General features: G+C 40.8%; 1 long non-coding RNA gene across 2 annotated transcripts; it reads left to right on the forward strand.

The window, feature by feature from the left end:
- Positions 1 to 1,765: 1,765 nt before the first annotated feature.
- LOC147250843 (uncharacterized) lies at positions 1,766 to 21,500 on the forward strand. 2 transcript variants are annotated; one of them, XR_015119019.1, is made up of 4 exons: positions 1,766 to 1,791; positions 19,826 to 19,897; positions 20,017 to 20,124; positions 20,770 to 21,500. It is a non-coding gene; the product is annotated as an uncharacterized LOC147250843 (long non-coding RNA). The 2 variants fall into 2 exon arrangements; XR_015119020.1 differs by lacking the exon at positions 1,766 to 1,791 and adding an exon at positions 19,182 to 19,208.
- The last annotated feature ends 3,572 nt before the right edge of the window (positions 21,501 to 25,072 follow it).

Consider the following 25,072-nt stretch of genomic DNA (forward strand, 5'->3'; position numbering starts at 1 on the left):
TATGGAAAAATACATCAATGACTCCCTTGCTGCTGGCATTATCCACCCTTCCTTCTCCCCAGTTGGTGCTGACTCCTTTTTTAGTCTCAAAGAAAGATAAATCCCTGTTATCTTGCATTGATTACAGAGATTTTAAAAAACATCACAGTGGGAAAACAAATATTCTCAACTTCTAATAAGCTGCTTTCAAACCTATCCATGGAGCTGCTGTTTTTTTACAAGCTGGAATTCAGCGATGCCGACCATTAAGTCAGGATAAAAGAAGGAGATAAATGGATTGAACTCTGACATTTTGAATACCTTGTTATGCCCTTTGGTTTGATGAATGTCCCTGCAGTCTTTTTCACGTCCTGGTAAATGATGGTCTCAGAGATGTTCAGAGACAGCACTTTTGTCTTCCTTTAACGGGATGATGTGATGATTTTCTCTCATGGCTTCAGAAAATATACTTTGTGTCTATCAAATCTGAGGATCTCGCCTGGTGGTACGGGTCAGACATTAAAACGCAGGTTCTGGTTGATGACATCTCCGTACTGACCTTAGTTAATTCATTCACTAATATTTCAGCAGTGTAGAAAAATTGTAAGACAAGGTTTGTGTATGGAGTTTATAGAAGTGTCATCATCTGACGAACTCTGGCTCCAGATCAGACAGCTGTATGCAAGGTGTCTGCTAGGAGAAAAAAAAGAGATCCAACAGAGCACCCATTTACAAAATTCATTGCGTGATGTTTCGAGCTCAAGGCATCCGAATAGATGCAGACTGTGGAAGAGCCTTGAGCTCGAAACAGGAGGTCTTTGCTGTGTGGATCTATTTTTTTCCCCCTTTGCTCAGCTTTTTTTTCTGATCCAGCATCCATCCCGTTGGGTAACTGGGTATCTACATTGCATTCTTTCATGTCCACTTCAAAGAAATGATATCTTCATGTTGCCAACCTATTGCAGGTCTTGTGAAGTTTTCAAAGACCCAGGGTCACCTCCTAAATGGGCTGTTGACCATGAGACAATTTGTCTTGGATTAGTGTCTTCTGAGATGTGTTAGTCACTGACAAACTGTGAGCTTGAAGAATTCCTTCAAAAGCGGTCCCTTTTCCATGGTAGTTTACTAGAGTTTACAGGTCTTTAAAGTACATAAAAATGTGGACTTCATCGACAAGGGATTTTCAGATTGAGATGTGAGCATCCCTTAGACTTTGAATAAGGAACTCACTGTACCCCAGCTTAGAGTATTAAAGGGGACCTATTATGCTTGTCAAGATTTTCAGACTTATAAATATGTTTAAAATGTTGGATGAAGAGAACATGAACGCCTCATATCATGAGGTAGGCGTGTGTTAAAGTCATCCCCGGGCGCAGTTTCAGGCAGGTCTGCACTGCTGAAAACATTTGAATTCTGAGAGTTTTTGTCTCATTTTGTCACGTCACATCTTCAAGGGAAGCTCCATATACGACTCAGTGCCCAGTGGTATGGCCGCCCACCCCACTCTGCCACGGTGGTACATCGCAGACTACAGATCTACGGTGTTGTTGTCAAAATGGCTAACAGAAAGTATTTTTTTAGGGTGCAAACACTACTTATCTTTCCATGGACAAATTAAGGTGGAAATGGGAAGATTTTTTTGTTTTCGGGGGGGCAAGTAACTCTTTCGCCTTCGCCGCTCGTGTGCTCTCAGCATCTCAAGGACAGCAGTTCCCTGAACAAACCTCAGTTTGACGCTGGATTTGAGATTTCATCCTGAAGGCAACTGCTGTCCCGTCTTTACATGGTCGTGAGGACACCGAACCACAGGCTGTAAGTAACATTTGGTCAGTGAATTGTCTGTTTTTAGCTCTGAACTGCGGTGGAAGCAGGAAAGAGACAGAATGGAGGAGTACACAGACTGCGATATGCGATAATTTTGGAGTTTTTTTTTATTGATTGAATCTTTCATTAGTGCACCACCGGGGTCCAACACCGTATCACAAGCCCTTGATATACGCATAATAGGGCCTCTTTAAGGTCTTTGCCTGATGCAGCTCACTGAAAAACTGGCGAGTGCATCTCTTAAGGTGTTGGGGAGGGAGGTTTACTCCCTGCACTGTACTGCTAGCCACCATTACACAAATGGTGTTCTTTTCTAGATCTCCGCAGTCCAAAAAAAACCTAAATCTGCTGATGTCATATCTTTAGTTATGATTAATGCGATCAACCCTTGCATTGAAAACACATTATTTTGTAGCAGAAGTTATTGGAAATAGCAATAAAATGAGAATAAGACAAAGCGCAATTCAGTCAAGAGAAGTGAGGAAAAGGGATGTGGTTTATTTGGCAGTCTTAGTTCTGGAGTCACAAACACAACAAAAACCGCTGAAGGGAAAAAGAGAAGCTATCAACAGAGCAAAGGACCCTAGCAGAGGTAAAGTTATGGTCAGACTACAAACCACTGATAAAAAAGCACATCAGTTCACACAAGGACATCCCAGCCATAACACCGCTGCTACAATTACCCAAAAATAATACGGCCTAATAAAATTTAGTACACACTCAAATTTTACTATGCAATTTGTGTGAACAGTAAATTGTACATTTCAATATAAGTGTGTGTGTGCGTGTTGTAAATTATAATAACAAATGCAAGCTGGCCGTTTCAGTTCCACTTCATCATATTAGGCTTGACTTGCTTTAAAAACGCCGAGTCAGAAGTATTCCAGAGGTCAGCGTGTTCCTGCTTCTTTTCTTCTTCTTTTTTTTAAGTTTATGTGTGTCCAAAAAAATTTAAACATCATTGATAGATGGGAGCGCTGGTGTGTCCGGTTCACCGGCGACGGCGAGAAGACCGAGTATCTTTAACAATCCAACCTAACTGATGCAGTGAATCAGATAAACAAGACCAGAATCGGAGCTCATGTTGGCTCAGAACCGTCGCCAGTGGACCAGCGCAGTCAGAGATATGAGTATGAAGGGAGGCAGAGACAGGTCACTGATTGGAGACTTGTTACAGCTGAGACACATTCATGGCATTTACTGGTGGCCCCGTCTGTATAAGGCTCCCTAAAGAGTGGTGTTGGACCTGAATTACAAGCTGTCTGAATCGTCTCGGACAATTCTGATACGGGAGTTAATTATGTGTCCAACCTCCTGCACTTCTTCGCTTGTGAAAACTGACCTTGGCGAGTCAGCAGACAAGAAGAATCCTGAGGAGGAATACAGATTTATTCTTCTTCCTCGGGTATGAGGAAGACACCGGCCCTCAGCAGCGGCAGATCGGTCAAACCCAGCTTACCGACACACTGACTCACTCTCCCAATAGTTATTTAGGCCAAAACACACCCAAGTCACACGCACTTAGAATGGCTCCTGGATATTGTCTAAGCAGTCGGGACTATGTTTGTTGACTACGACTAAATATCACAGCAGGTAACGGCGCATCTAAACTGAAGAGAAAATAAACGAAACGAATGATCCTCTCTCGTTGACTTTCTGGTATTAATGCAACACTTCAAATACAACATAAGAAAGGGAAAGTTGGAAGAACACATACAGTGAGGTCAGCTGTGGGACATCTGAGGCAAAATGTCTCCTAATGTAGGACAAAGACAAAAATTGAGAGAATTTACAGAGAGAACTGCGATATAATATAAATGGCTAGAATTTGTGCCCAACTGTGCATTTAGAGATGTTTCTGGCGGGGCGGCGTGTTCGCCTGCTGAGCCCCATTAATCAGCACCAGTGAAAAGTGAATATTAAATCCTTAATTTAAAAAAAACCCCATCTCTTCCATGGGTCTGACACTGCATCTCAATTCTACATTTCACTAAAACTTGTTTCTCCATCCAAGAACTTATGATATAATAGCGATACTATGAACATGACACACTTTCTTACAAAGGAGACGGTAGTTAAACAGATTTTGATTGAATAATGAAATGTTTTAAATGAAAAACTAAAACTCTTCTGTAGATGAGTAATGCATTTGGGTGATAAGGAAAGCAGAAATGATTGCTCCAAATAAAAAATGTCACTTTTCTTTTGCGTGTCTGGCATGCTGTGATCCTCTGATCTCCCCCTGCAGCCCTCTGGATATGGATCATATCTATATCTATATATACATACAGGTGAATGACCATCCTTGAGCCATATAGGTAAGCGCTGGGGGCATCCATCCGGAGAGCTGCACCCTCTCCACCTCCCCGGACTCCCAAGACTCCACTGCTCCTCCTGGGTGAATTAACTACGTAGTGAATGACACTGAGTGAGCGTCAAAGACGATTAGCGTCAGCATCATCCAAAATGTCAAAAAAGACCAAAACTGTCTCAAGGAAGAAAAAAAAAAAAGGGAGAGGAATGGGAAAATGAATGTGACGTTAACTTTTAGAACTTTGCTTAATCTGTGAGTCGGTTGTGTTTGCTAATTTAATAAATTGCTAAAGCTCGTGACTCAGACTCACACTGGAGAGCTGGAAACACTTTTCCAGCATGATTTAAAGAAATGCCGTTTTTTTTTTTTTCTCTGCAGTCAGCAGAGGTTGTTTTTCGGAGATATTTGATTTTCCCGAATGCCATAAAATCAAATGCTTCACTCAACCGTTTCCATCAGTCTTTTTAAAATCGGGACGACTTCAGCTGAAATGATCTTCAACCAAAAACTGTATTGAGTCGGAAGACTGAGTGTTTCCTCTACAATCAGCTGTATATGTAATTATGGCCTAGTTAAACATTTTGTAGTATAAACACATTTTTGAGTTGAATACTCAATAAAATCAAGTTACGCCGTCTTCTTTTTCCAACACTGTACTTAATTATAACCACTTAATATTTAACTTTTAACTTCAAATTGTGACCCAAGCCCTAAATATCATAGCTAACCTGTCTTTGGGAAAACCTGGATTTAGACATTAAATCAATTCAGGATGAAATGTGCAGCACTCTCTGGTGCTTTTATTCCTCTCATAACCGTAACAGCTGCTAATTTCAGTCAGAAATCAACTCCAGAGTCTGTGGATGGATGTGACGTTTCCCTCATGGCGTTCGAGTTAGCCCTGCTTGTAACAATCAATTAATGCATTTCCTTTTTCACCTCCCAGTAATTATTAGTCATGGCTTTGCATTCTCATTAATTATTAGTCTGATATAAGAGTCGGGATGAGTCATGATAAGAGATTTTTTCACCGGATACATGTTTCGGAGGCAAGAATGCTGTTCAGGTTAAGAATATAGTATATCGATAGTACCGGCGGGTTTCACCATCAGCAGATTTTTTATTAATATAATATAGCACCAACTGGTCACTTTAATCCCACCCCTGTTAATCCTGGGCCTGACACCTTCTCCGCCTCACCACTTTCCAGTGATGCAGCATCGATCAACCCCCCCACCCCCACCCCCACCCCCCACCTAAGCACAGACAGGTGAGCCCATAAACTTGTTTATGCCTCCACTCTCCTCTTTAATACTGTTTTTTGTGGGGGGTTTATTGTTTCTAAAAGAAAGGAAATCACAAACACATAAAACTAGAAAGTTTCCGAGTGAGTTTATGACAATAGTGATTGGTGGTGGAGCTGGTTGGAATAGAAAACGGTAGCAAGCCCCCCCCCCCGCCCCCCCCAACATCAAACTGATCACGCTGTCTGTCAATTTAAAAGGGAGGGTTGTAAATATTCCATCATAATACAAATAAAAGAATTACAACAACTATCACCCGGCATTTTAATTTCATTCTCTTTACAAGTAATATGCTTTATGATGTTATTTAATAGGATTTCTTTTTAAATGCTATTACTTTTAATAACTCAATCGCAGTAACACATTTATAAGGGCATTGAGAGACACGATGATCGGAGACAATTTTCACGAGAACATTATAACGAGTAAATGCTACAGAAACGATTATCATTAGGTTTTTAAAGGATTTTCCAATTCCACAAGCTCTCACTTCACTGGGTGGAAATCCCACCCAGCATGCACCAGGGCGTGGCTGTTGACAATACACTGCCCTCCGGGTTCTGATCCGTCAAAATGATGGACGGCCTTCACATTTTTCCATCATTACAAAAACATTCACACTTCTGCTTGTAAATGCGTTTGGAGTCAGAGGACCTTAGCAGTAGCGTTAGCCGCTAATGCTAATACTGCTCAACCGAGGGTGACTCCTGCTCACTGTCAGAGAACAGTGGAGGTACATATGAACAAAATCCCATCATCGCAATGCTCAGGCAGACATGAAGACAGAGAGAAAGTAGCCAGTTTCATCATGATGAGATTTTTGTATTGATTTGCTGTAATTTGATTCAATTCGAGGGCCTTCAATGGATCCGAGACCATCAACGCAATCAATTAGGTTTACATTATCAACTTAGAAAAAGCAACGCAAATTTGGTTTCAGAAGTTATTCCTCGGATGGCATTGAAATCCTGAATATTCATACTATGAAGTGAAGAACAATCAATTTTCTTTTTTTTTTATAAAAACTATACGAAGCAGCTGACTGCAGAGCTGTGGGAAAGGTACAGCAGGATGTGCCTGGGGATTTCACAAACACATACACCTAAGACATTGGACTGCTAGTTAGAATTTGCATCATTGCTCATCGTTGTAGCTCACCGCCGCTGTGAGACAGCACGGTCTTGCTCTTGTGTTCTCAGAATATTTCGGGTAGCGTGATATTGGGGTTTTAGTTGATTGCGGTGTACTGGACCAAGACGGAGGAACACACGTTAGAATTTAATTTATATGAAAGTGGCTGAAGTGTGTAGGCGTGTCCACTTCTGATAGATATTATTAGAACTGGACATTACGAGTTACTTATCAGCCAATTCGGTGATTGCAGCTCTCAGGCATCTTGAAGAACCTCATGTGATTTACAAGGTAAAATAAAATGTAACTTTGTTTTCAGAACAGGAATTTATCCTGAACTACAGTAATCCGCTTTTATACACACACCTCTGTTGTGCACTCTTCCTTGGGCTGTAATAATTTATCCACACAATTATCATGAAAGAGACATTCACGCATCATTGTGATACCTACAGAAAGAATTTAACAAAATGTTATCAGTCACATGCATTGATTATCGCGTTATTTTTGGGATGGAAAAAGTAGCATTAACAGGCAGGTAAGCAACTGGATTATTTGCAGTGTTATCCTATAAGGAGACACCGTTTTTCTTCATTATTATTATTATTATTATTATTATTTTGAATGTCATGGTTAGCATACAACCCTAAGCCTTAGTTGAACTTAAACAATTCCATGTAACGTTACACAGATGTGAATAAAAATGCAAACATTTCACTGTTGATTAAATTTAAAAAAAAGACATCGCCGGTCCAGTTAACACCATTTGTATTCTGTCGAAACGCAATGTAAAACAAGCATTCAACACACCCAAAATGTTTTGGCTGCAGAATGGGTTGCTATTCAATCACAGCTTTAATGTAATTAAATCAACACTTTCAGTTGCTCTCTATTCAGAGTTAGAGCTCGGTAATACATCACTTGTCCCGCGGAGGCCCATAAACAATCCAACGAACCATCCTGATGTATACAACTCCTGACAAGCAGCGTTTTCTCTATTCCCGACCCTGAAAGCCAGTCTGTGTTTGTCATAAGAAGCAAATATAACGCTGTTGTTAAAATGCTGTATAGATAATAAAATGCACCCCGCTTGTATACATCTCGGATAAAACCTGTGTCTATTTGCTGACCTACGTTTATGATGAGTATGTGAAAGTAAATCCTTGTAATGACTGCATATCAGGGCATGCTCATAAACATGGCATGAAGCTAAGGGCAAAATAAGAGTGATGGATGTTGCCCAAGGACATATCCATGATCATCTCACTATAATGCCCCCCAGTGCTCCAAATAATCTGTTCTAATAGGGTGGTCATATGGCTGCAGCATGTACAGTCATGGATCTTTAACTCGGCTATTGTAGGTTTTGCTTCCCCCCTCCCTCCTATATCATATGGCAGTGGCGGTTGCCTTGGGCTTTGCGTTCCCTGCTCTCTGTCTCTTCGTCTCTGGGTATCAGCGGTAAACGGCAGCAGCAGACAGAGGTTAAGCAGGTTATGGATGTGACCTGCAAGACTGAAAAACAAAACAAAATAAACCAAGGTCCTTTTCCATTCGGTGTTTTTAAGAAGCCAAACAGATGTTTTGTTTTAGGTTTTTGTTTTTTTTTGTTTAATGTAAAAGGAAAAGGCAAATTAATTGATCCAAGCCCACAGAAGTTTCCCAGCTGCTGGCCTGATAATAGGAGACCCGTCATCATTAGGATTGATGGCACCAATTTATTATTAATGATTCGTAAAATGAGATCCAGTAGACCCCATTTTAAATACATTTTCCATTAGAGAGGAGCTGGCTAGCAACACTGCTGATTTTCAGCCTTTCACTGTCTCTGTTTCTCAGGAATACAGTATCCCTACTTCACCCTGTGCTACGTCTTTCTTTGGTAATGCTTGGATTGTCCCAAATTGAAAGCATTTGTTTTAAAGCTGAGAGGTGGATTTTAAGCCTTGTCATGTTCAAGTGTTTTATTCTAGACACACCATCTTACAGTACATCCCAAAAGATATTCTCTTTTCCTCCAATGTCCCATCATTAGCCCAGGAATTTCAAACATCCGCTGTGATATGATTTTCTGTCGATCAAACTGCAGTTATTATTAGGACTGGTGATACTGAATGAATACCAATGCTGAGATACCCCGTCTGTTAAGTAATTTACATAAGTCGTGATTCAGAATATCTCCGTTTCCCTTTAGTAGAGAAATGTGACAAAACACTGATGAAATCAATGCGTAACAGGGTATTATAGAATTAATGGCTGTGCTGCGTTATTATTCTAATATCTGACTGCATCTCTGATAGCAGGAGAAAAAAGAAAGCTCTTATTTGCCCAACAAAAGTAAATGCAACCTGAATGGATACAAAATAAGACAAAAGCAGCAAAAGTCACAGTTGTTTTAAATACAGACAACGTTAAAAATGCCTTTGGAGCCAATATAAATTATTTCAGACTCCCAAATTAGACATCTACCTTCTTACAGTAGATAAAGCTTCCTCCCCAAAAATACCATTAGCAACGCCTGGAGTGCACTTAAAAATTGATGACTGGAGCATCCATGATAATTAAGAGTTAAGTGAGCACATGGGTAGGTGTGCATGTGCACTTCAAGGCCCTGCAAATGTGTGTGGTGATATCTTTGTGTCTGTTTCCACAGTTGGAGTCTGTGTTTGTGCGTGGTTTCACTCCTGTAGAATAGGTGCTGATTCCTGTAGAGCTGTGAAAACAGCAGTTTAACATGGTGGTGAATCACCCCTCATCGCCTTTACACTCATGCTGATGAAAGGGGAATTCTGGGAAATCATTAGGCCAAATTGCTCTCATTTTTCTGACAATAGTTTAGCGCAGCAGAGGGATGTCGTGCAGCTGAAATCTATATCTTAGAGAATGCTGTTCTTTTCTCCAGCAGCAAGAAATGTTCAGCAAAAATAGTGGGATTTTTATATATATATATATATATATATATATATATATATATATATATATATATATATGCAAAGCCTAAATCAAGTTATCTAAGAAATGCTTAGCTAACTGATGTGCATTGGTTAGTACCAACCAAACGTGGTCCAAGGAAGAAAAACAGCCTTGTTGATGCAAAAGTGGAAGCAAAACAACACCACGGGACACTTTGAGCTCTAGTAGTGTCCTAGCTAGCGGTCTGGCAGCTGTTGTAGCACTTTCTTATACCAACAGACATTGTGGGCGATAAATAAAGTCTCTGAAACATGAATTCAATCAATCAATCAATCAATCAAACTTTAGTTATAAAGCTCTTTTAATACATTACATGTAACTCAAAGTGCTTTACACAGACAAATAAAAACATTCAAACCCCACCACTCACCCCCAACCTTTGCCTAACATGAACAATTAAAAGCATTCCCTTTAAACCCACGACCACCCAACAGTTCACACACACACACGCACGCACTGTTTCACTCATACACAACCATGCACACATACACACACTAGAATAGTGGACATTCGGCTGAGTATGGATGAACCAGCCAAGAGACTAAAAAGCGGCATCAGAGGAAATTTTCTTTAGTTGTCTTTTCCTGTTACAAGAAAGGGGTCGCAGATACAGAGTCGCTTGTGTCTTTAGAAGCAGCTCAAAGGAAACACGATATCACATTCGACTTTATACATTGATGTGAGCGCACGTCTGCATTCAACAGCTTCAAAAATGAACTATCATGCGCTGATCATGCACTGTGCACACGAATCAATACCTTTTCATCCCACTGCAGAGAATCACAGCGGGGAGTCAGACAAGCAGTTGAAGAATAGCTGTCCTTCCACAGAGCACAAGAAGGACTTACACAACTGTATGTCTAGTTTTAATGTTTCCGATGATCGTGTTTATCCCTACAAAAGTTAGAAGTGAAGTGAAATTCAACTTTTCACATGTTGAAGTAGAATGTTTCTGTAGTTCATAATTGAAGCAAAAACAAAAACCCCAGAAGAGGATGAAGGTGTAAAATGGTTCGACTGGCAAAAACCAAATAGCCATGAAGGCAGGACACACACACACACACACACACACGCACGCACAGTGGCAAACAATTGGTCTTTTATTTATCCGCATGGTTTGGACTCTCACAAGTTAGTTCAAAGAATATTCAAACCAAGAAACTAAAAAGACACATTTAAAGCGGAAGGCAAACACGCAGGAATAGCAGCTGTGAAGTTTAAAACCCAATCTAAGAAAACAGAGCTTTATTATTCTGAGAAATGTTGACCAGCAAGAGACAACAAGGTTAGAAAATCAAACCAAGACAAGAAGCTAAGTACAAATCTGATGTATGGGGGGGGGGGGGGGGGGGACATAAAATAACTTTAAATTGAGAAATTTAAAGCAGAATAACTACAGCGGCCAAATAAGAGCCAGGCAAGTATCAACATTTATGAAATAAAAAGCTTTTAACTGTACAGTATTTCTGACATGTTAAACATATAACATCATCATGCGGAAAACATGGTAAAGTCATGTCTTTTTTCTATAAAAGTAAGTCTGCGTTCAAAAAATTACACTGAACAGCTCAACTCAACATGTCACCCAGCGGTTAGTTCGTTTACATGATTTTGTATTTACGCTTAATATCATTCTGCTCAAGCGATTTTCTCTCATGAGAGGATTTGTTGAGTTAAAGACACCAGCTGCTGCCTACTGACATGGATCTTTGGCATCTAATTAAACAATATTTTAATTTTACTGATTGCAAATCACCATTCTCCAAAGTATATCTAATTAATTAACAAGTCAATCATACTTTATAGGCCATTGTAAATTGCGTCTTAAGAGATGGCCGTTAAAAGCAACCAACACCTCCAGTGGATGAATGCAGATTTAAAATGCAACGTAAACAATTGGTGGCCAACATTTCTGCATCAGTCAGATTTAGCTGACAATTCCAACCACAGGAAGTAAGTTGTTGGGTTGGAAAATCTAAAAAATAATGTTTCTATCGATACCCGTATCACCTGTGCTTTCTCTGGCAGTGATGAAGACTTCGTTTATAATGCATTATTCTCTTGAGATGTAAGTATACAAATTTATGTAACACCGGATGGATTAACGTTCAGGATTCTCTTCACGTGGTGGTTCGACGCCGTCACCGCAGCTCTCGGCGCGGGGAGCTGTTTAACAGTAGCAAGAAGAGTTTGTTTTGTATCACCACTTGTAAATTCTGTGTCTGCTTATTTTGTCTCTGCTGAATTGTGGCATTCTCAGTTGAGTACAAAGCAGCTGTAACCCAACTCCCACTCCTGCTAGGCGGAGATGAAAAAAAAAAGCACTAAAAAAAATAAAACAAACACTGTGTAGCAGAGAGCACCCGCTGGTGCTGATTCTTTAGGGCAGACACATCTGACATCCGACTTTTTAAAACATGATGCATCAATAATAATAATGTGCTGAATAATACAACAGAAAGTGAGCTTTTTGTGTTCAGCTCATGTTCCAGGTTATAATATTCCACATTATGAGAACAAACGCTACATTTATAAGTGTAGAGACTTTGAAATATGCTCAACACATTTTTCAGCATGACCGGCTCTTACTGTATAAATAGGTTACTGCGCACAATGTTGCATCGTGTATTCACTCGTAATTAAAGTCATACTTCACCAAAAAGTGTGTTGTACCTTTCAAGTATTCACAAATAGGTTCCTTGAGCTCAGCAACACATTTTTATCAAACTCTGCGTCACATCTGTGTGATTCCGGAATGTAGAAAGAGCCAGCTACATACAGTATATTTAGCTTGAAGCCAAACATAGGACACCACGGGGAGCAAGCAGCAAGCCAAAGGGTTTATTCTTAGTTTGCTCAAATCAAAGTGTTCCTTGAGCGGCAAAGACGTGATGCGGCAGTGAAAAGATGTCTTGGCGAGCTGAAGGCAACTATTTGTGAGTACTTGAAAGATAAGATGTACTTTTTAGGCGAAGTATCACTTTAAGGTTGTTAATTAAATCTGGTGAATAAGTAGAGCTACAGAGTTGCTGTTTCTGTTACAACTTCACTAGCTTCTAAGATGCACAGAGGATGAAAAGGTCAAAAAAGGCTCCAGGAACACTTTATTAGACTGCTGCTTTATGGCTTCTGGCTTTCATCGGGGTCTTCGTTTAAAGTTCAGCTGCTGGCAGGAATGTACATGTTGAAGTGTCCCCACCAGGTCGAGGCCAAGTTCATATCAGCATTAGTGCTGTAGGGAAAAACTCACGTCCATCTGCAGGCAGATGTGGCTCAAATCAGATGTTTTTTATTCATTGTGAAATGTCAAATCAAATGGATTCTTTGATATGCAGTGCTGACGACAGATTCAGATCAGCTTTTTTTGCAGTCCCACCTCAGTATGAAGAGGCAAATAAGAATGCATGCGTTCTTGGCATCAATCTAGAGCCAAATTTGTCACAATTCTGCACGGGCAGGCATCACTGTGAAAAAACACGCAAGACAGTGAGGAGACAGACCTGCTACTGAAGCCTCGTATCATCAATATATATTCATAGACTTCCACGAGACGTCTTCTTTAATGTTCATTGGCAGTTGGAAAACAGCCTTTAAAGTGCTTCCCTGCCACCAACTGAGCTGCAGATGCTGTTGGGAAGTGCACCCCATGTGACCTCATTGTCATGATGGTGAAGGCTGTGACCCGTTCACACTGGAATCTGACACGGGTCCCATTTAAACAATAAATGTAAGACAAGACAAACCGTAGCACACACACATACACTTAATCACGCGTATACACACATACACGCATGGAGCGCACAGCTGACCCATAAACACACACTCAGACATTTATCTTAAAATTATATTAAACCAAATGGTAAGCCTGCACCGGAAACTCTGCAACCAATGTTTTTTCATTCTTTTTCTTTTGTTGTTGTTACTTTTTCTTTGTTTGTTTATTTGGTTGTTGTTTGGGTTTTTTTGTTTGTTTTTTTGTGGGTTTTTTTATTGTTGTTGTTTTTTTCTCTGCTATTGCTGTTGTTGTTTTTGTCTCCCCCCTCCCCCTTGTCTTCACTGTCCTGTCCCTGTTCTCTCTTCCTATCCACTCCTGTCCTCAGTCCGGTCGCTTTATCAATGAACCAACACCATTCCTATTAAAATTAAACAGAAATGGCAATAGGAGGAGTTTATCAGATTCCTCCTATGCTTCAGTACAACAAGGCACCAGGAACATTGATGCTGCTTGCCCCAGCTACTGAACAGGACAGGTTAAAAAAAAAACCCAATAAATGTAATTCAACAATAAAGTGGGAAAGCTTACAGAGTCATCATTGCTACAGAAGGTTGTTGCATGCATTTTTGCGACGTCTATCAGAGAGATAATTCACCGACCGACTGAATAAATGCAAGCGCGTATTCTCTTGACGTGACTTTTTCCTATTACCTTAACAACAAATGCTAAAAGTGTGTGTTGCCTTGATAACCTCAAAGACTTCTTGTCTCATAGTATAATAAAGTGCCATGCAGTGTTGTGGCATTTGACAAGCCTTCAAAGCCATAAATCTAAAGCTCAAACCAGCCTGACTGGAAGCCATTTCATCATCTGACAAGTACCTGAAAACACCTGCCCCCACTGACGCTCCCCCAAGCTGTTTTCAGTCTAAATACCCACTTAATCACCAGCTCATTGATTCTGAGCAACAAACTTGCATCACTTACAGGTATATTGTGGTCATTCTGAGAAATATGACAACAAAATTGTTGCGTGTTACGCCTTTAACTGTAGCAGCCCCAATCTCTCTCTCTCTCACACACACACTCACACACGCACACACACACACACTCACGCACGCACGCACACACATAGGACTCCTAAAATGTAACTGTTTATTTTAATCTGCTCAGCACACAACGTGAATGGGGATTAACATACTAAGTCTATTAAGATCATTAGAAGCATACAGGGTTGGAAATTAGCACCCACCACTGGCCTAAAGCCACTGCTTTTTCTGCCATGATGGTGGTGGGGAGGGTGTTAGATTAAAGTAGCATTTGACAACAAAATATGCATTTGTTAGGGCGCGATTTCTGACTAAATAACGAGTCCGCGCGTTCCCTGCGGAAGTTTTAATAGGGACGACCGAGGCAAGCTGAGATGAAGCAAGTAGCTTCCCTTCTTCAACCTCTCATCTTACCCTGCCATCATGGTTCCTCCACTCGGTGGTGTGTAAGCGCCCCACACACACGGAGAGGGAGTGAAGGTAATGGAACTCTAGGTTCTAGGAGTACAGGTGCAACACTCTGGTACAGCCAAAGGTCCTTCACAACAGGACTCACTCTTGGAGTTGGAGGAGCTCCAGAAAGACTTCAGACAAAAGACGGTGCTACTTAGCACTCACTATGACCTGTAGAGACAAGACAAGACGCATGTGCAGGAGCTGATCCAGGCACTTACAAATGACATCTACGAAGTGTTAACTGCTAAGAAGTTAGTGTCTATAGAGACTATTTGCAGGTCCTGAGACTGAGCGGCAGCACAGATTATGATCGATTCTTTCACCCTTTAGTCACACAATTGGACCAATTTTTCACACTTACCTTTTACAAATATTCTGACTCAAATGTTTTGGGGTTTTTTTTCAGACAAATCAAGAGAAAATTAACTTAGTTTGTGATCTGTCTTTTCTCACCAGATCTGGCGACGCATTTTTCTCTCTGTCGGAGAGGGAAAAAAATGGTTTGCTGCTGCTTTCTAACCAGATAAATCTTGAATGGCGTTTCATTCATTCCCATTAAGATTATCAACACCTCAAAAGCAGGCGGGGGGATGGCAGGAGAGGTGGTGTACGTATCCAGTCAAAGATGACACAGTTTGGAACGTGTCATCTTTTATTTGCTAGGCTGAAGCTTATTGTCACCCAACTGAGTCACACTAAAGTCGGTGCAAATGACACTCAAGAGTCTGATCAGCTGCGTATGAAAAGCTTGACTTGTCTGTTTACGTTTTTTTGGTTTTTTTTTTACTGCTTAATAGACCACAGGCTCTTCCTCAGGGGGGACATACGACAGCAGGTGGAACAAAGTGAATTGCACAACAGTCTGGTAGACAATAAAAGAAGAACAACTTCATGCATTTGGAGGTAATTTCTTTTTTTTTTTTAAATTGTGTTTTTGTTCTGAACTCATCCTGAACCGTGATGTCATCGCTGTGGTGCGGACTGAGCTGAGACTTCTGTGACACCATTAAAATGCGTGCACATTAGAGAGAGCGAGACAGAGAGATACGGTCATGTCTCCATCAATGCATCGTGACGCACATGTTGTAATATTGCATCAGAAAATGTTGATACACAAAAGAAGTGTTTACACTTCTTTGACATGCATTTTGCTTTTTTCAAGCGTTACCGTGCAAACCACAAACCGCTGGAAGAAACCCCTCTTTTGAATAAGCTGTTGTCATCTTCACGGATATTCCCAAATTTTGTCTTCATCTCCGGACAGAAAGAAACATGTCTAATACTGGCTGGGACCAAAAAAACAATTACATCTCTGTCACAGCCATGCATTATGTATTCGCTCCAAACCAAACCAGTTGATGGAAACTCGCCTAATTTGCATATCTTTCTTTGCAACATATCCACAGTCAAGATGAAATTTTCTCGACAGTTAAATAGAAAACCCCCTTTGAGAGTTTCTCTTATACAATAACATAACCCATTTACCTAAATATTCATTTGTTAAAACAAGTAGAAGCCACCAACCGTAGCGGCAGGTGGAGTAAAAAGGTTAATTTGCAACCCCGGGACCAGAGTTCACTGAAAGGTTGCTCATCAGAAACTAAGTGCCTCTCTCAATGCCCTATAGACAACCCATGTCCATTAGGTTTGCATGCGTTTAAATCAGTGTTGAGAATTAATTTCTACTTGACCAGGGGCTTGCACACAAACAGATGGTTCCCTTGTGTATGTGCTGCGTGCTGTAACAAAAGTGCATATGCATCCACATATGCTCAAATGGGAATTTTAGTTCAATTCAGCTCATAAAGCGCAGTGGTAGAGAGAACAACATTACATCTGTATAGCCACCTTCCATTATTCATTTTGTGTGATTCATCCTGTTAGCCAGCCTGGAAAATGAAATGCATGAATTCAAAACACACTCACACTGTACCGTGTAATTAGAGCGTATTATGCACTTAACTGCAATTTGAATAATACAATGCAAATCATTTTCCATTGAGACTTTTAAAGGAGGATACTTTACTTTTCACTGACACCCAAGAAGGCACAGCAAGGAAATCAAAAACAGGGTCTTCCTTTGAAAATTCCATTAGGAGGGTCTGGCCCTCTTCTTTTGACTCAGCTGTTAGCCTGGTAGCACTTTGTACAGACGACATGATGTGTCAAGCTAATCACCACAGAGCAGCTGCAAACTCTTCTACACGCGCAAAGCTGATGAACATACACACCCCATGAAGCTGACCTCAATTAGCTTTAAGTCTCTCAAGCAAACCATCATCTACCCCCCAAAAACGCTCATCCCGGTTCTTATAGTTATCATAACCACACTATATTTGTTAAAGCGACTCACTGTAACTGTCAGAAGGTTTTGATAAAATGCTTCTCTCAGTTTCGCTTCTCGCGCACTCGTGGCAGGAGGCAGACGGTAATCGTCTTTGATAGCACAAGCCTCGTAGGTCCTAAATTGAATCTCGAAGGTGCATTTCTCTAAATGTAATACAGATTTATTGAATTATATATCTGCTTTAGATTTATCATTTGCTGTAAGCATATAAATCTATGGAGAGTTTTATTCTATAAAGTATCTCAAAGCACAAGAGGACTTTCAATGGGCTGGACTTTAAATTATAATGATAAACTAACGTGGGCTACATAAAATACTGTGCTATTACTAAGTAAATTATGTGCCAGACGAGAACTGTCTCCTAATAGGAGGCTCTTCAAACTTCAGAGGGATGTAATATTGGCTGAGACATTGCAGCAGCCTCTCCACTGAGCCGAGGAAAAATTGATGGCAATATAAACACATTTTAATGAGTCTGATGATCACTGGAATTCAATGCTAATTTGATTGAGTATTACAACCAAATGTAGCTTTGTGAAATGTGGAACAGACAAGCTGATGCCAAAACTTTCCCATTAATTGGTGTATGCAATTAAATTATGCATTGGATTTTTCTTTTTTCTTTTTTTTAAAACTCTGACCAGAAAGCGAACATGACGGTCTGTGAGCATCCACTTCATTAATAAGCCGTATAGTGAATATCAAACCCATATAGCAGCTAATCTAATTGTTCTTCCCTCTACTGAACGACCAAAAAGTTCTAAATAACCTAATAAAAGGTACTCATTTGATACACTTGGAACCGTTTGCAGAACAGGCCAACGCATGATCAATTGGTTTCTCAGCTGCTGCCACACATCTATCAAATTGCAGATTTTAGGGAATGGCCTGTCTAGAATTTATGATTACGATTGGAGACACTGGCATGAGTGCAAAACCAAGACAGTGAGAGCACTGTCTTGGTTTTGATATATATTTTTGTGGAGACTTTACTTCAATAAAAAGATTAAATCCAGCGTGAGCCAAAAATATTTCATTCTTATGAACCACAGAGTGCTGTATTTATGCCAGCCAATAATCAGAGACCTAAAGACTGGAGTCCCAAAGGGGAATTGGATGTATGGTGACGGGCAGAAAACTGCTCTAGCATGATGGATCTTGTCCTTCACTGGAGGACTCCTCATTGATACCACTCTCACATTCTGTACCATGGCATGACACACACACACACACACACACACACACACTTGCAGCTGACTATCTGATCTAATGTTTCTTCTGTTTCAGGAGAGTGTGACTAAACAATCCATTACAACCTGTTGTCTATTATTTAATATAGTTCAATACGTTACAGGAGAGCTTATTGCTGCGTATCATTCCCCACACTAGTAATGCCATCTAATTGCGCTCTACAGATTTTTTTGAGCGTACTTCAGCTTGTATTATTTCGGTTTCATGACCTTTACTGGTTTGTTCAACCTAATCCCAATAATAATGAGGTGTTTGCATTGTACATTTCTGCCAGCCACATGTGTGTGTAATCTCCACATTTCTGCGCAAAAAAAATGTTTCGTATCAAACGTCTTATGTTCAGGCACAAAACCACTTGGCTATGGTTTAAGAAATGTCATAGCTTGGCTGACAGCTGTGAGGCTCACTGAAATAGAACATAAACAACGTGCTGCAGCAAGGTCCAGTGTCTGATAGAGACGTCCTCGTATTATCTCCTTCACCCATCAGAAATATTGATAAGTGTTTCTAGTTCAGAAACTTACTAAAATACTAAGATCTTATTCAGGTGACTTTGTTTCTATCTGCCCAGCCCCCCATAACACACGGGTAAATAAAATAAAAAAAGAAGTTGCTGATTTCACTGCTAAAACATCGTATCAGCCATAAAAGTGCTAAAAGCAGAATAAAATTGTTCTCAATTGGGTGTTGGGTTAATGGCCACATATCCTGCATCCATTTGGAGCATTGACTGTGCACATCCTTAGAAATTGACACAATGCATCTGCGAGATGCAATTTTCTGTGTGATGTGACAGGGTCAGAGGTCAGAACATACAGTGAGTATGTGAGCAAGCATGCTCCCGATGCTGCAGCCTTCCACTGTCGGTAAGGGGCAAAGATGTATCCTCTTCTCTTCTTGTCCTCCTCCTTTTCTTTTTTCCACCCTAAGAACCGGCACCTGAGCACTTCTAGCTAGTGGACCGTCCTCGAGCGCAAGATCAGTGTTTAGCTGCATAGTGCAGATGCTGAGAGCCCAGGGGAGGAGTGCAGCATCCGAATCATGACAAATTCTGTCTACATTTTCTGCTTTGGAAGCTTTGGGAAAGAGGCCTGAACTCAGAGGACACTTTACCCTCGTTGGCTGTATCCAGCAAGCGAGACTAGCTGACTTTAAACAGCTCGGCTGGAATAAGGTCACGAGCAAAGGTGGATGACTTGCTAATGACTTCCTGCTAATTGCAACACTGATTGCATCTTCTGTCATCATATTATTGAATGACATTCTGGATGGAGCTTCATAGAGATCCCAGGGAGTTGTTTCATCCACATTCAAATTATCCACTCTTTGTAACTTTTTCAGGGCCAATCGAGGCTTTTTTAATTTAGAAAACTGCTGCTTCTAATCAATTTCATAATCATTTGAAATCTTTTTTAAAATAACATTTTCATTCTGGAAATTAACGTTTCTTTTAGAGTGCATTTGACCATGATTATGCTTTTAGGGTGTGGCTACCTCGTGCTTCACTCCTCCACAGCGCCGTCAAATCACGGTCGCGCAAAGCCAAGAGCGCCGGGTAAGAAAGCCTTGTCCACTAAACAGTGAGCGGTATCACAACTTCTCCATCCACATCTTCTACGGTCTGGGGTGTGTTTTCCTGGCATCAGCTCATCTTACTCTGATCTTCATCCTCAGCCATCCAGTCAGCTCCTTCATCATCATCAACCAATCTAATCATGACTGCCATCCGAGCAGCAGTGGAAACTATCACCCGCATCAGCCTGCAGTCCTGGGAACAAGAAGGTCAGCTAAGATGTTACATCTTTTATATTTTCTGATGATATAAAGTTTATTTGCTCTTTTACTCACCAGACAGACTCAATTCAATGAGACCTTTAGTTTATCATTGAAATGTACAAGGTCAGTAATAGTCGTATTTGAAAAGAAATATTAAATTTATAGTCGTAAAGGTCATTTCATGTATGGAAAGTAGTTCTGCTACAAACTATTCAAGGAATTATAAGTTACAAAAAAGACAAACAACAACCTAGAAACACGGTTGTATGCCTGGACAAGGTATACCTGGGCGTTGTGTGCCCATCACAGTGAGCTTGACCTTTGACCTCCAGAATCTTTTCAGTTCACCTTTGAGTCCCCGCTGACATTTGAGTGAAAATGTGAAGAAATTCGTTTGGGATTGGTGTTAAGCTTTGAGAAAAGAAAACTGTTGGGGTGAGAGAAATCACGGAGCAAAGTGTGTATTCTCCTTCTCCTCCTTGTACCTTAACAGTCGTTTTAAAAGCTATCACACACAGAAGAATCTGACAAGGTGACTGAGGTAGTTGAATAAAGGCAATATTGGGTTTGAAATGCAAATACAGGCCTTTCTAGGAGGGAGTTGTACTTCTTGAAAAACTTGTACTTTCCCATTATCTGTTTGTTTTCCAGGAAATCACAAGCAGCCATCAGGTGCTCAAACATCAGGCAGGTGCCTGAATGCAAGAGTGCAGTTAAACCGGAACATTATTGATGTTGATAATTAACAGGGAATAGAAAGCAGCATAAATGGTACAAGGATATAAAAACGAAAGAATAGGCTAATGCTGAAGAGCTTGTTTTAGGTCTTTCTCAATGACAAGGACGGACCATTTGTGTTTTGAGGATCACTGAAGGACTGTTCCAAGATCCAGCACCCTTCAAACTTCGCAGAGGTCTAGGATCTCTCAAGAGTATTTATGTGCAGCAATAATTTGGAGGATTTGGTTTGGGAAAGACAAAATACGTTGCACAAGAATCCCCTCCACACCACAAATTAAGCATACTTTAGAGTGTCCCAAACAATTTAGTGCATTGCACTTCTGTTTTGTGTTTAACGATCCAGCTGTTGTTACTTTGGTGGTAATTAAACATTTGCTTTATGAAATTGATGGAACCGCTTGTTGGGATGCAACCGGAGCTTTGATTGTTAAAAATTGAACAAGCACAATGTTATTCTTCTTTTTTACAACCCGACATTTTGTAAGACAATAACAGGCGTTACTAATAAAATTAACGACGGCTCCCTGTGTATCCAGCGAGCGCTGACAGTCGGCCAGCTTCACTGATCAGGACCCCTAAAACTAAGGCTGATAAAGTAGGTTTCATTCATCATTAATTTTATATTAATTGACACATGTACTTTTCCCGGTATGAGCCTGTAGTAGTAGATCCCATACAGACTGTAATTTGTGTGAAATTAAGCATGTATGAAGTCATAAAATGTTTTCTACACTATCGGGAGTTTCGGGTTTCATTTAAGAGTATTTTCCAAGGAAAAGGGAAGTAAATTACAATGACTCGTTTGTGTCATAACCTAAGTCACGTAACGCGGTTTCATAAACTAATGGCTGATGGACAAAAAGCCGCAACAAAAACAAAAAAAAAATGATGAAACTATAATCAGGAAAACACACAAGATTTTGGGCATAAGTTTGGCCTCTGTTAACGAAACCATCTCGCCCGAGCATATGTGCTTAAACATGTGGCCAATTAGTCACAGGAGCTTGTCTGTGTGCCAATAATGTGATTTCCTGTATAGTAAATGCTCATCTGCAGTTTCCCAGCAGCCCCAGTAATTGGGCTGCTGGTGTTTAAGTCTACAATTGTCACTTTGCTTGATTACTATAAGAGTAAGAGGAGTAATTTAGAAACAATGGGCCTCTTCACAAAGAAGATACTAGAAGACATGATTCATACTCTGTGTGCCAGTTTCATCATTGCTTAGAGCTCCTGAGTAAAATGTAATTCTCAACCGGTCAAAACCAACCTTTCTGCTGAGTTCTGGTAAAAAATTATTCTCTGCTTTTTCCATTTCAGTTCAACATGGTGACAGCACTGTGCTCTCCTCTTCTTTATCAGAGGAGGATGAGGCGCTCCTCCCCAGGGGGGCTCCAGACAGTTTCAGGGGAGGCTCAGAGAAAGGAGGTGAAAGAATAGTTATCAAGAGGACATGTAGAGCAGCCTGAATGCGATTGGTTTAAGATACGGTTAAGAGATCCACTAGTTTTGGGGAAATTGTTTTATTGGTTTTTTTCTGCTTAGTCAGAAATTCATAAATGATTCAGGACTGTTTTCATGTATTTGGTGACTGAACTATGTAAAACAACCCCCCCCCCCCCCACACACACACACACACACTCATTCATTCTCTGTATGAGGCAAGGAAGTAGAGCTGATCAAACATGAATCAAGATTCTGTGGCCGCAGTACACTCTATAGCTGCTAAATGAGATTGTGTATCGCACCGCTAGTGTGGTTGTCATGACCGCCGAATTCAGATCAAGACTTCGAGAAGTCAAGACAAAGACAAGAGCAGGGATGGTCTTGTTAGAGTCGCGTAGCTCCATACATCCACAGACAGCTGAATGTTGTTTTTTTTTCAGATTTTGTTTTCATATGAAATCTTTACGGTTTATGATGTTGCCAAGTTAAATGATGAATGAATCAAGCTGCATGTGAAGGGGTGAGGTAGGAGCAGCCGTTAACAACAAAGACTCCAGTAGGGTTCAAAGGTAATTAGTCAAGTATTTGGTTGCATTTGAAGCCTGGAGTTTTCATATCCAATCGGATGATACACGGGCAGTTTTGGGGTCTTGACATAAAATCTCGAGTTCACTTGACCAAGACCAACACCAAGTAGAACTGCAGTCCATTTTCAGGCCAGATCTTCGAAAGTGGTCTCAAGAACCACCACGCTTGGCCACCATGTTGGATCCCCGGCGGTAAGTTCACAACCATTCTTTTGAAAGAGCAGCAGCCAACGAGAAACTCCGAGACTCCACCGCTGATCCGCGATCACTGTCACGTTCTCATTTACAGGGCAGCTTCTTCTCCCCATTCCAGCTCAGAAAACCTAACCGATGAGATCAGTTGCTCACTTGTATCTCGACCTCACTGGCTGTCATTAGATGTGCTGTTTAAACCCACATCTTCCTGTTCCTCTGCAGAACAAACATCCCATTCAGTATTAATAAACTCTGATATTCTACCAAAGTTTTTTTTTTATTCAAGGCACTAACTGATTCCCCGGACTATGATTTGACTTAAAGTGCACAATAAGCGCAAAATGGTTTTCATTAAAATGGGAGGTTGTAAACTGCAATGGACCATTTGTTTTGAGCAGTGCACTAGCGGATGTGTTTCGACATCATTATATTGTATATTTAATGGGATGCTGATATTATGGAGAGTGTCCAAGTTAAGGTGGCCCATGGGTAATAAGAGGTGCAGGTCAGACAGAGAGATGATGGCTAGAAAAACTTTGATGTTTTTTAATTCTTTTCATAAATATTACATCCCCACTCTTCACTCCTGGCTCCCACAGGGTTTGCTCAGATGGACGTCTTGATGAAACGACAGCAAACAAACACATTATGTTCCCGCAGAAGACAACAGAGAAGTTCCTAAATCACCCATCACCTTATATTCTTCAGTACATTTCCCCGGTAATTCACAGCTAATGTGTTCACAGTTGCATTATCCCAGCATGCAGTCAATTAGCATTAATCTGGTGGAAGCTGCTGGCTGAAAATATGAGTTGACATGCAGGCTAATGTCGCTAACGTAAAGGGGGCTGCATCCTGTTCATTTCTGCAGCCTCTGATGTCATTACAGTCCATGCTGTTTTGTTTACTACAACCGAGATGCTAATGGTAGCTAACTCAAGCAATAAAACACAGAGAAGCATCACACACATTCGTCATCTTATTAGTATTAACAGTGTTTCACAGGCGGAATCAGGGCACGTTGAAACAGGAGAAACACGGGCAAAGTTGTTCTTTAACGTCTGGTTGTCTATGTGGTGTAAAACATCCCAGTCCTTCAGGTCAGCATCAGTGTGAAGGCTGATGGACAGAAAGTAGAGGATAAATGTTTCAGTTTTTTGTAAGATTGAAGTGAAAAAGGCAACGAAATGATTCGTGAATGAAATTCAGTTTCGAGTTGGAGGACAAACATCGACCTGACTGCAGCTTTGTGTGTTTTCTTGTGCCTGAAATCTTCAGCAGTTTTCATTTATTTTCATTTACCTTTGCCAAAGAGCTCATGTTTTCGGTGCTTTTTATCTGTCTGTTTGTTTGCATGCACAAAACCTACCAGCTCAGTGGAGAAGGGGAGCTTTGGCCCTGGCAGAATCATAGCACGTCATGGCTGCGCGTGTTTAGTTCTGAGTTATTAATCTGTTTCTTTCTTCCCTTTCTCAGCCAGAGCTGTCGAGAGGCGCGGGGCTGATCCACTGGAGAGCAGGACTCACCTGCATGCAATCATCATCAACAGGCTTCTTAGGCCAGCTCCGCCATTCTCCCCTTGGCAAACGATTTAGTGTCCCGACCCGTCTTCTAGTGGCTGCTCTCCAGTGTATCCCCGGCTCTGTGTATGGGTGTTCCCACTTAGTTGGGGACATTTTTTCGTTATAGCAATCCTACTAGCGAGCTTATTCTCCTGGACATTTTCTGTTTCCTTGGTAGCGCCCTTTTTCCCCGGTGGTGATTTTGTGTTGCACTTTGTTGTTCCCCGATCCGGGTTTTTTTTTTTGGTTTTGTTATTCCTACGTGCAAATAACTTCTTCTCGTTATACGATTCTGCGCTTGGGTCCCGGTTCCTCCGTGCACGCAGCAGCACAGATACGCTCACTGTACAAGTGTCTCATGGTGCAGCGTATAAGGATCTTATCAGGTACAGCGAAGGTTGGCTAAATAATCAAACCTGCTAATTT

Source organism: Aulostomus chinensis, chromosome 13 (assembly GCF_037954235.1).
Source record: "Aulostomus chinensis isolate RoL2024-O1b breed Wild chromosome 13, RoL_Achi_v1.0, whole genome shotgun sequence".
NCBI classification, from domain to species: domain Eukaryota; kingdom Metazoa; phylum Chordata; class Actinopteri; order Syngnathiformes; family Aulostomidae; genus Aulostomus; species Aulostomus chinensis.